Here is a 12,972-nt window from a genome sequence, read left to right as displayed (position 1 = left end):
TAATAGCTAGTAAATGGCTTAGGATCCACACGCCCAAAATAGCAGTGAAACGTGCCAAATCTGTAGTGAAGCGCGCCATGCGCCCAATCTTCAATCTACCCATGAAATGCAACATAGAACTTCAGCCTTCTTTGTAAATGGATAAAATCCAAGAGTCTCTAAGACTAAAGCAACAGGTTCATTAAATGGATAAAAAGCTAATTGAATCAAATGAAAGTCAAACACATTCAAACAAAGCTTTTTCACTCAAATAAAAGTCAAATGCATTCAAAAAAGCTAATTGAATCAAATGAAAGTCAAATGAAATCTACAAAAATTGAATCAAATGAAAGTCAAACACATTCAAACAAAGCTAATTGAATCATACGAAAGTGTAATGCATTCTACGAAGCTAATTGAATCAGATGAAAGTCAAACACATTCAAACAAAGCTTTTTGATATAAATGAAAGTTAAATGCATTCTACAAAGCTAATTGAATCAAATAAAAGTCAAATGCATTCTACAAAGCTAAGTGAATCAAATGAAAGTCAAACACATTCAATCAAAGTTTTTTGAATCAAGTGAAAGTCAAATACATTCAACAAAGCTAATTGAATCAAATGAAAGTCAAATGCATTCTACAAAGCGAATTGAATCAAAAGAAAGTTAAACACGATCAAACAAACCTAACTGAATTAAATGAAAGTCAAACATATTCAAACAAAGCTTTTTGAATCAAATGAAAGTCAAATGCATTCAAATAAGCTAATTGAATCAAATAATAGTCAAATGCATTAAAGCTAATTGAATCAAATGAAAGTCAAACACAATCAAACAAAGCTTTTTGAACCAAATGAAAAATAAATGCATTCTAAAAAGCTAATTGAATCAAATGAAAGTCAAACACATTCTTCAAAGCTAATTGAATCAAATGAAAGTCAAATGCATTCAAAAAAGCTAATTGAATCAAATGAAAGTCAAATGAAATCTACAAAAATTGAATCAAATGAAAGTCAAACACATTCAAACAAAGCTAATTGAATCATACGAAAGTGTAATGCATTCTACGAACCTATTGAATCAGATGAAAGTCAAACACATTCAAACAAAGCTTTTTGATACAAATGAAAGTTAAATGCATTCTACAAAGCTAATTGAATCAAATAAAAGTCAAATGCATTCTACAAAGCTAAGTGAATCAAATGAAAGTCAAACACATTCAATCAAAGTTTTTTGAATCAAGTGAAAGTCAAATACATTCAACAAAGCTAATTGAATCAAATGAAAGTCAAATGCATTCTACAAAGCGAATTGAATCAAAAGAAAGTTAAACACGATCAAACAAAGCTAACTGAATTAAATGAAAGTCAAACATATTCAAACAAAGCTTTTTGAATCAAATGAAAGTCAAATGCATTCAAATAAGCTAATTGAATCAAATAATAGTCAAATGCATTAAAGCTAATTGAATCAAATGAAAGTCAAACACATTTAAACAAAGCTTTTTGAACCAAATGAAAAATAAATGCATTCTAAAAAGCTAATTGAATCAAATGAAAGTCAAACACATTCTACAAAGCTAATTGAATCAAATGAAAGTCAAATGCATTCAAAAAAGCTAATTGAATCAAATGAAAGTCAAGAGAAATCTACAAAAATTGAATCAAATGAAAGTCAAACACATTCAAACAAAGCTAATTGAATCAAACGAAAGTCTAATGCATTCTACAAAGCTAATTGAATCAGATGAAAGTCAAACACATTCAAACAAAGCTTTTTGATACAAATGAAAGTTAAATGCATTCTACAAAGCTAATTGAATCAAATAAAAGTCAAATGCATTCTACAAAGCGAATTGAATCAAAAGAAAGTTAAACACGATCAAACAAAGCTAACTGAATTAAATGAAAGTCAAACATATTCAAACAAAGCTTTTTGAATCAAATGAAAGTCAAATGCATTCAACGAAGCTAATTGAATCAAATAATAGTCAAATGCATTCTACAAAGCTAATTGAATCAAATGAAAGTCAAACACATTCAGAAAAAGCTTTTTGATACGAATGAAAGTCAAATGCATTCAACAAAGCTAATTGAATCAAATAAAAGTCAAATGCATTCTACAAAGCTAATTGAATAAAATGAAAGTGAAATACATTCAAACAAAGCTTTTTGAATCAAATGAAAGTCAAATGCATTAAACAAAGCTAATTGAATCAAATGAAAGTCAAATGCAATCTACAAAAATTGAATTAAATGAAAGTCAAACACATTCTAACAAAGCTAATTGAATTAAATGAAAGTCTAATGCATTCTACAAAGCTAATTGAATCAAATGAAAGTCAAACATATTCAAACAAAGTTTTTTTAAACAAATGAAAGTCAAATGCATGCAACAAAGCTAATTGAATCAAATAAAAGTCAAATGCATTCTACAAAGCTAAGTGAATCAAATGAAAGTCAAACACATTCAATCAAAGTTTTTGAATCAAGTGAAAGTCAAATACATTCAACAAAGCTAATTGAATCAAATGAAAGTCAAATGCATTCTACAAAGCGAATTGAATCAAAAGAAAGTTAAACACGATCAAACAAAGCTAACTGAATTAAATGAAAGTCAAACATATTCAAACAAAGCTTTTTGAATCAAATGAAAGTCAAATGCATTCAAATAAGCTAATTGAATCAAATAATAGTCAAGTGCATTAAAGCTAATTGAATCAAATGAAAGTCAAACACATTCAAACAAAGCTTTTTGAACCAAATGAAAAATAAATGCATTCTAAAATGCTAATTGAATCAAATGAAAGTCAAACACATTCTACAAAGCTAATTGAATCAAATGAAAGTCAAATGCATTCAAAAAAGCTAATTGAATCAAATGAAAGTCAAATGAAATCTACAAAAATTGAATCAAATGAAAGTCAAACACATTCAAACAAGCTAATTGAATCAAACGAAAGTCTAATGCATTCTACGAAGCTAATTGAATCAGATGAAAGTCAAACACATTCAAACAAAGCTTTTTGATACAAATGAAAGTTAAATGCATTCTACAAAGCTAATTGAATCAAATAAAAGTCAAATGCATTCTACAAAGCGAATTGAATCAAAAGAAAGTTAAACACGATCAAACAAAGCTAACTGAATTAAATGAAAGTCAAACATATTCAAACAAAGCTTTTTGATACAAATGAAAGTCAAATGCATTCAACGAAGCTAATTGAATCAAATAATAGTCAAATGCATTCTACAAAGCTAATTGAATCAAATGAAAGTCAAACACATTCAGAAAAAGCTTTTTGATACAAATGAAAGTCAAATGCATTCAACAAAGCTAATTGAATCAAATAAAAGTCAAATGCATTCTACAAAGCTAATTGAATCAAATGAAAGTGAAATACATTCAAACAAAGCTTTTTGAATCAAATGAAAGTCAAATGCATTAAACAAAGCTAATTGAATCAAATGAAAGTCAAATGCAATCTAAAAAATTGAATTAAATGAAAGTCAAACACATTCTAACAAAGCTAATTGAATTAAATGAAAGTCAAATGCATTCTACAAAGCTAATTGAATCAAATGAAAGTCAAACACATTCAAACAAAGCTTTTTTAATCAAATGAAAGTCAAATGCATTCAACAAAGCTAATTGAATCAAATGAAATTCAAATGCATTCTAAAAGTCTAATTGAATCAAATGAAAGTCAAACACAATTAAACATAGCTTTTTGAATCAAATGAAAGTCAAATACATTCAAATAAGCTAATTGAATCAAATGAAAGTCAAATGAAATCTACAAAAATTAAATCAAATGAAAGTCAAACACATTCAAACAAAGCTTTTTGAATCAAATGAAAGTCAAATGCATTCAAAAAAGCTAATTGAATCAAATGAAAGTCAAATGAAATCTACAAAAATTGAACCAAATGAAAGTCAAACACATTCAAACAAAGCTAATTGAATCAAATGAAAGTCAAACACATTCAAACATAGCTTTTTGAATCAAATGAAAGTCAAATGCTTTCAACAAAGCTAATTGAATCAAATGAAAGTCAAATGCAATCTGCAAGGCTAATTGAATCAAATGAATTCAATCGCATTCAACCAAAGTTTTTCGAATGATATGAAAGTCAAATACATTTAACAAAGCTAATTGAATTAAATGAAAGTCAAATGCATTCAACAAAGCTAATTGAATCAAATGAAAGTAAAATGCAATCTACAAAAATTGAATTAAATGAAAGTCAAACACATTCAAACAAAGCTAATTGAATCTAATGAAAGTATAATGCATTCTACAAAGCTAATTGAACCAAATGAAAGTCAAACACATTCAAAAAAAGTTTTTTTAAACAAATGAAAGTCAAATGCATGCAACAAAGCTAATTGAATCAAATGAAAGTCAAATGCATTCTACAAAGCTAATTGAATCAAATGAAAGTCAAACACATTCAAACAAAGCTTTTTTAATCAAATGAAAGTCAAATGCATTCAACAAAGCTAATTGAATCAAATGAAATTCAAATGCTTTCTAAAAGGCTAATTGAATCAAATGAAAGTCAAACACATTCAAACATAGCTTTTTGAATCAAAAGAAAGTCAAATGCATTCAAATAAGCTAATTGAATCAAATGATAGTCAAACACATTCTACAAAGCTAATTGAATCAAATGAAAGTCAAACACATTCAAACATAGCTTTTTGAATCAAATGAAAGTCAAATGCTTTCAACAAAGCTAATTGAATCAAATGAAAGTCAAATGCAATCTACAAGGCTAATTGAATCAAATGAATTTAAACACATTCAACCAAAGTTTTTCGAATAATATGAAAGTCAAATACATTCAACAAAGCTAATTGAATTAAATGAAAGTCAAATGCATTCTACAAAGCTAATTGAATCAAATGAAAGTCAAACACATTCAAACAAAGCTTTTTGAACCAAATGAAAGTTAAATGCATTCTAAAAAGCTAATTGAATCAAATGAGAGTCAAACTCATTCAAAGAAAGCTTTTTGAATCAAATGAAAGTCAAATTCTTTTAACAAAGCTAATTGAATCAAATAAAACTCAAATGCATTCTACAAAGGTAATTGAATCAAATGAAAGTGAAACACATTCAATCAAAGCTTTTTGAATCAAATGAGGGTCAAATTCATTCAACAAAACTAATTGAATCATATGAAAGTCAAATGCATTATTCAAAGCTAATTGAATCAAAAGAAAATTTAACACGATCAAACAAAGCTAATTGAATCAAATGAAAGTGAAACACATTTAAACAAAGCTTTTTGACTCAAATGAAAGTCAAATGCATTCAAAAAAGCTAATTAAATAAAATGAAAGTCAAATGAAATCTACAAAAATTGAATCAAATGAAAGTCAAACACATTCAAACAAAGCTAATTGAATCAAAGGAAAGTGTAATGCATTCTACGAAGCTAATTGAATCAGATGAAAGTCAAACACATTCAAACAAAGCTTTTTGATACAAATGAAAGTTAAATGCATTCTACAAAGCTAATTGAATCAAATAAAAGTCAAATGCATTCTACAAAGCTAAGTGAATCAAATGAAAGTCAAACACATTCAATCAAAGTTTTTTGAATCAAGTGAAAGTCAAATACATTCAACAAAGCTAATTGAATCAATTGAAAGTCAAATGCATTCTACAAAGCGAATTGAATCAAAATAAAGTTAAACACGATCAAACAAAGCTAACTGAATTAAATGAAAGTCAAACATATTCAAACAAAGCTTTTTGAATCAAATGAAAGTCAAATGCATTCAAATAAGCTAATTGAATCAAATAATAGTCAAATGCATTCTACAAAGCTAATTGAATCAAATGAAAGTCAAATGCATTCAACAAAGCTAATTGAATCAAATAAAAGTCAAATGCATTCTACAAAGCTAATTGAATCAAATGAAAGTGAAACACATTCAAACAACGCTTTTTGAATCAAATGAAAGTCAAATGCATTCAACAAAGCTAATTGAATCAAATGAAAGTCAAATGCAATCTACAAAAATTGAATTAAATGAAAGTAAAACACATTCAAACAAAGCTAATTGAATCAAATGAAAGTCTAATGCATTCTACAAAGCTAATTGAATTAAATGAAATTTAAATGCATTCTAAAAGGCTAATTGAATCAAATGAAAGTCAAACACAATCAAACATAGCTTTTTGAATCAAATGAAAGTCAAATACATTCAAATAAGCTAATTGAATCAAATGAAATCTACAAAAATTGAATCAAATGAAAGTCAAACACATTCAAACAAAGCTTTTTGAATCAATTGAAAGTCAAATGCATTCAAAAAAGCTAATTGAATCAAATGAAAGTCAAATGAAATCTACAAAAATTGAATCAAATGAAAGTCAAACACATTCAAACAAAGCTAATTGAATCAAATGAAAGTCAAACACATTCAAACATAACTTTTTGAATCAAATGAAAGTCAAATGCTTTCAACAAAGCTAATTGAATCAAATGAAAGTCAAATGCAATCTACAAGGCTAATTGAATCAAATGAATTCAATCGCATTCAACCAAAGTTTTTCGAATGATATGAAAGTCAAATACATTTAACAAAGCTAATTGAATTAAATGAAAGTCAAATGCATTCTACAAAGCTAATTGAATCAAATGAAAGTCAAACACATTCAGAAAAAGCTTTTTGATACAAATGAAAGTCAAATGCATTCAACAAAGCTAATTGAATCAAATAAAAGTCAAATGCATTCTATAAAGCTAATTGAATCAAATGAAAGTGAAACACATTCAAACAAAGCTTTTTGAATCAAATGAAAGTCAAATGCATTCTACAAAGCTAATTGAATCAAATAAAAGTCAAATGCATTCTACAAAGCTAATTGAATCAAATGAAAGTCAAACACATTCAAACAAAGTTTTTTTTAAACAAATGAAAGTCAAATGCATGCAACAAAGCTAATTGAATCAAATGAAAGTCAAATGCATTCTACAAAGCTAATTGAATCAAATGAAAGTCAAATGTGTTTGGGGTAAAAATACCCTAATCACATGGCCCAATGGCCTAGTGACACGTGGCATCCAGCCATTGGTCAGCAGGGCTCCAATCCTCTGCTGACACGTGTCCTCTAAACCCTAAAAGGGGAACCATCCCTTCCCCACTATAAATAGTGGAAGGACCCTCATTAATGGGGGCTGGAACATTTGTTGATCACATTGAATACTCCTCAAAAAGAAACACACTTACCCCGAGCAATATTAATTGCGGAATTCTCCCATTAGGCGAGAAGTAACTTTCACATTACGTGCATTCTACCTCTCGTATCTTTACTAACTTGATCGTCGGAGGCGGAGCTCCTACCCCCAGGAGTCTTCGTGATTTTGCAGGCACAGGCGTCGAAGGGCATTCTTGGAATCGTAACTCTCCCGCAGGACACATCAAAAAACCCCGAAACATTTGGCGCCGTCTGTGGGGAGAGTACTTCTAAGATGACTTCTGATACTGTGTCACCGAATCAGGGCAAACGGCCTGTGGTCGAGCCTGAGGTCCAGACGGACCATGAAAGTGGCGACGAAATTGAAACATATGTGGCCCCGGATGGGTCCTTCAGAACGAAGCACCCTCGTGCTAAAGATAGAAGAGAACGGGAAATTAGCCAAGCTGCTCCCAACAACCCAGCCGGGAAACCGGCTGGAATTGCCCAAACGGTGGAGGGCTCAGCCCCCGTTACAAGAAACGAACTCATGTCTTTCATGAATAGTTTCAAGGGTGAGATCAAGAGCCTCATCCGGTCAGCTACTCCAAAGAAGGGTCAGCCGGCCAAGAAGCCTTCTGGAAAGAAGGCGGTCAAAGAACGAGTTCCTACCCCTCATCCCAAGCCAAAGGAGGGGGAGGGCTTAAGGTTTGATCCAAGCAGACTCCGTTTTCCTCAAGGGGAGCTGCGAAAGGCCATCCGGCACGTACAGCCGGATGGCTCCAAGAAAACATTCTCGGACGCCCGCACATTTCTCCAAGAGAAGCGAGGTCAGGCGTCTGCGTCGGCCTCAACGTCGACCTTCCCGGACAGTTTCCATGACGTCTCACACAGGCGTACGGGAACGAACCTTAGGAGCCAGACGGGCGAAGCTTCTGCCCGGTCTGGATCCAAAGTGATCCAACCTGGCCTATTCGGCGCACCGAATGGGTTGGGTGGATCCCCTTTCATGTCACCAGGTCTTTTCGGTGGGCAAGCGCAGCAGCCGTTCCAACCCACGGACTGGCAGTTGCGCCTGCTAAATTTGGGGGAACAGCCAACGGCGTTCTCACCAGAGATAACCCAGGCGGCACAGCCGCCTAAGATCAAGAATGTTTTGGTGGGGGCCTATGATGGCACCACCAACCCAGAAGACCATCCAATGGCCTACTCTAACCTCATGTACCTCCAGGGGTTAGATGATGCCGTCTGGTGTCGATGCTTCCAGGCTACCCTCAAGGGCATAGCCCAGCGGTGGTTTGGTAACCTACCAGCCGGTTGCATCAACAGCTTTCGAACTTTGGCGTACTTGTTTACGTCAAATTTCTCAATGAATATTCCTGCCAAAAAGACTAGCCTCGACCTAGGGGCAATACAGCAGGGCGACCGGGAGGGCCTCCGGTCGTATGTCAGACGGTTCAATCTGATGAGAATTCAGATTCCAGGACTATCAGACGAAGTGGCCTATACAGACTTCTTTCGAGGTCTGAAGGATGAGTCGACCTTTAAGTTTGACCTCGTCCGGAAGAGGGTTGCTACCCTCCAAGAGGCGTTAATTGAAGCTGAAGCCTATATACAGGCGACAGAGCTTTGTGCTGTCAAGCAGCCGTCAGATTATAAAAAGTCTGACAAAAAAGAGAGCCGACAACAGCATCAGCCGGCAAGAAAGGAAGAAAAGAGAAAAGGGGTCTGGGCAGCTGACCGATCAGGACAGCCGGCCCAGAAGATCAGGCGGAAGTCAGAACCGTATGTCCCCAAATACGAGTTCACAAAAGATTGCTCCACCATCCTCCTGGAAATCAAAGACCGGATGTCTCTCGACAAACCGGCTGAAATGAAAAGCCCCGTGAATAAACGGGACAAGAGCAAGTATTGCCAATACCACGAGGATGTTGGCGACGACACCAATGGCTGCTATAGCCTCAGGCGGCTATTAGACCGTCTGGCAGATGAGGGGGCCCTAAAATCCTATCTACCCAAGGCTAGGGGTAATACCCAGGCGAAGAAAGGGCAGCCGGCAAAAACCGGCCCAGTAAACACCGAGACGGATGAAGAGACCATCTTCACCATAGCAGGCGGTTTTGCCGGAGGGGGTCCCACCATCCGGGGCACCAAAGACAACATCAGGAAGCTGGTCAACTCAGTGGATGAGGGCCAGGCGTCGAAAGACATCTTCCCTGAAGTCCTTATTTCTGAAAAGGACCGGGGCAAGGTCAGGCGGCCTCATGATGACCCCATCGTTATCGAATGCAAGGTTGCCAACCAGAAGGTTGGCCGGATCCTAATAGATACCGGGAGCTCGTCTGACCTAATCAGTTATCAGTGCTTGACCAAGCTCAAGTACACATCCGGTAACATGCACCAGGCTCCTCACCCACTAGTCGGTTTTGGGGGTGGAGTAGTGCATCCGGTCGGAAGCATAGATCTTCCGATCCGGCTGGGTGAAAAGGGGCAAGGACGCCACATGATAGTCAAGTTTTTAGTTGTGGAGGAGTTGTCCGCCTACAACATGATATTTGGCCGTCCTACCCTCAACGCATCTAAGGCTGTCATCATCCCATCCCTCATGTTGGTCAAATTTCAAAAGGATGATGGTACAGTCGATGCCCTAAGCGGGGACCAGAAGACGGCAAGAGAGTGCTATCTCTCTGACATCAAGACAACTGTGGGTGCAGCCGGCCAGGGCGAGCCCATAGATATTGATAACTGCGATCCAGCAGTCCCGGCTCCAAGGGCAGCCGGTATGAAAAGAAAGGCGGACTAACTGGCACCCGTCAAAAAGGAGAAATAGCAATCACTAGCCGGGGAAAGGTCAGATGACCAACGACCTCAGCCGGCTGGTGACTGCCTTGATGTCATCCTAGATGACAGCCGTCCTGAAAGAACAGTCAAGGTCGGGACGGTAGCCTTCGAACGGTTGGGAGAAGGCTTGCTCCAGCTGCTGAAGGAATTCAAAGACATCTTTGCCTTTGAAGTGGAAGAGATGCCAGGCGTCAGCCCGGATCTTGCTGTCCACAAGCTAGCCGTAGATCCCAAAAAGCAGCCGGTTAGGCAGAAAAAGAGGGATCATGGTGGAGAAAGATCTCAAGCGGCAGCGGCTGAGGTCAAAAAGCTGTTGGATGCTGGGTTCATTAGGCAATGCTACTACCCGGATTGGGTGGCAAATGTCGTTCTAGTAAAGAAGCCGAACGGTACTTGGCGAATGTGTGTGGATTACACAGATCTGAACAAAGCATGCCCAAAAGATAGCTACCCGCTTCCAAAGATTGACAGCCTAGTCGACTCAACAGCCGGCCATGCGCTAATGAGCTTTATGGATGCTTATTCCGGCTTCCATCAAATACCTCTCTGGAAGAAAGATCAGGAGAAGACGGCTTTTGTCACTGATCAGGGGTTATTCTGCTATACGGTGATGCCGTTTGGGTTAAAGAATGCACCGGCTACATTCCAGCGCATGATAAACACCGTTTTTATCAACCAGATTGGCAGGAATGTAGAGGCATATATCGATGACATGATAGTCAAATCCAAGCTACAGACGGATCACCTAGCAGATCTGCGAGAAACCTTCACCACACTCAGGCGGCACCGGGTCATGCTTAACCCAAAGAAATGCGTATTTGGTGTTGAGTCTGGGAAGTTTCTCGGATTCTTGATTGACCAAAGAGGCATCGAAGCTAATCCGGAAAAAATACAGGCGGTAATTGACATGAAGTCTCCCCGCACTGTAAAAGAAGTCCAGAAGTTGACCGGTTGTCTGGCGGCATTGGGGAGGTTCCTCAGCCGGTCAGGTATCAAGTGCCTCTATTTCTTCCAGGCAATCAGGAAGAGGTCAAGGTTTGAATGGGGTGAAGAAGCAGAGGCGGCATTCCAGAGGCTTAAGCAGCACTTGCATTCTTTGCCAAGGCTAGTGAGCCCCCTACCCCGGGAGGTTCTGTACATGTACCTAGCCGTCTCTGATCACGCCCTTAGTGCCGTTCTCCTCGCTGAGAGAGACGGCATTCAGCTGCCGGTGTACTTCATCAGCCATGTCTTAAAAACTGCTGAGCTCCGGTACCCCATGATCGAAAAATTTTGGTTGGCCTTGTTCGTAGCAGTCAAGCGGTTGAAGCCTTATTTTTTGGCACATCCGGTTGTGGTATACACAGATCAGCCGCTCAAGCGTACGATGACTGCTATAGAGTCATCCGGTAGAATGATCAAGTGGGCTGTTGAAATACAAGGCCTTGAGATAACTTTTGAACCCAGGCGGGCAGTGAAAGGTCAGGCGTTTGCCGACTTTATTGTCGAGATGACTAGGCCGGTGCACCCGGAAAACCCTGATCAGGTCTGGAAGTTATTTGTAGACGGCAGCTCTAAGGTGAACGACTGTGGTGCAGGTGTTATCTGTCATTCCCCGGAAGGGGATAAGTTTGAATATGCACTACGGTTTAAGTTCCAAGCCTCCAACAATGAGGCAGAGTATGAAGCCCTGCTAGCCGGATTGCGCATGTGTAAGGCAGCCGGTGCAAGAAAGGTCGACGCCTGCTCAGATTCACAGCTGATCGTTAGCCAATACCTTGGTGACTACGAAGCCACCCATCCGGCTATGATCAAATATTTGCAGGCGGTCAAAGAGGAGGCTGGTTCCTTCGATGAATTTCATCTGCGACAGGTGCCCCGGTCTGAAAACAATCAGGCGGATGCCCTCTCAAAGTTGGCATCATCAGCCTCCGGTGATGCTCCTAGGACGGTCTTTTGGGAAGTCATTGAAAAACGAAGTATTCAGAATGATCCCATTGGAGTCTTGGACAGAACTGCTACCTGGATGGATCCCATCCGATCCTTTTTGAGGGATGGTACCTTGCCGGATGACCCTTCAGAAGCATCAGCGCTCAAGAAGCGTGCTTCAAGTTTTGTTATGCATCAAGGGGAACTCCTCCGGAAGGGATACCTGCAGCCGTTTTTGAAATGTGTAACCCCGGATAGGGGGAGAGAAGTTTTGGAAGATCTGCACGCGGGGTTTTGTGCCTCGCATATTGGCGGCAGGTCCCTGGCCAGAAGAACCAGACGGCAAGGGTACTTCTGGCCCACTCTTGAAGCGGATGCCATGGATCTAGTAAAGAGATGCGACAAGTGCCAAAAATTCGCTAAGTTGATACATCAACCGGCAACAGAACTCACGGCAATCCATAGTCCGGTTCCGTTTGCTAAATGGGGCATGGACATTTTGGGACCTTATACGCCTGCATCAGGCGGCCGCCGCTACATTCTTGTAGCAGTAGACTACTTCACCAAATGGGTTGAGGCAGAGGCGGTAAAAGGGATTAAAACGAAAGACGTGATTTCTTTCATCTGGAGAAACGTCATCACCCGGTTCGGGGTTCCAATGTCCATGGTTTTCGACAACGGACCGCAGTTCGAAACGCCTGTCCTGAAAACCTGGTTGGGAGACCAAGGAATTTCCCATTGTTTTGCATCCGTTGGCCGTCCTCAGGCAAACGGTCAAGTTGAGGCTTTTAACAAGTTGATCTCAGACGGGATAAAGAAGAAATTAGAAAGAGCCGGTGGACTATGGGCAGAGGAATTACCTCATGTCCTTTAGGCTATCCGGACAACCGAAAAGGGGGCAACCGGTGAGACCCCATTTCTCATGACATACGGCACTGAAGCAGTTCTTCCCATTGAACATTATGAGCCTACTCTACGCATTATGTTATATGATGAGGAGGCTAACTGGGAAGCCATGCGGTTGGCATTAGACGCTCTTCCAGAGCG

This window comes from Chenopodium quinoa, unplaced genomic scaffold (assembly GCF_001683475.1).
Source record: "Chenopodium quinoa cultivar QQ74 unplaced genomic scaffold, ASM168347v1, whole genome shotgun sequence".
Classification (NCBI taxonomy): domain Eukaryota; kingdom Viridiplantae; phylum Streptophyta; class Magnoliopsida; order Caryophyllales; family Amaranthaceae; genus Chenopodium; species Chenopodium quinoa.
Note: the sequence above shows the minus strand (reverse complement) of the source record.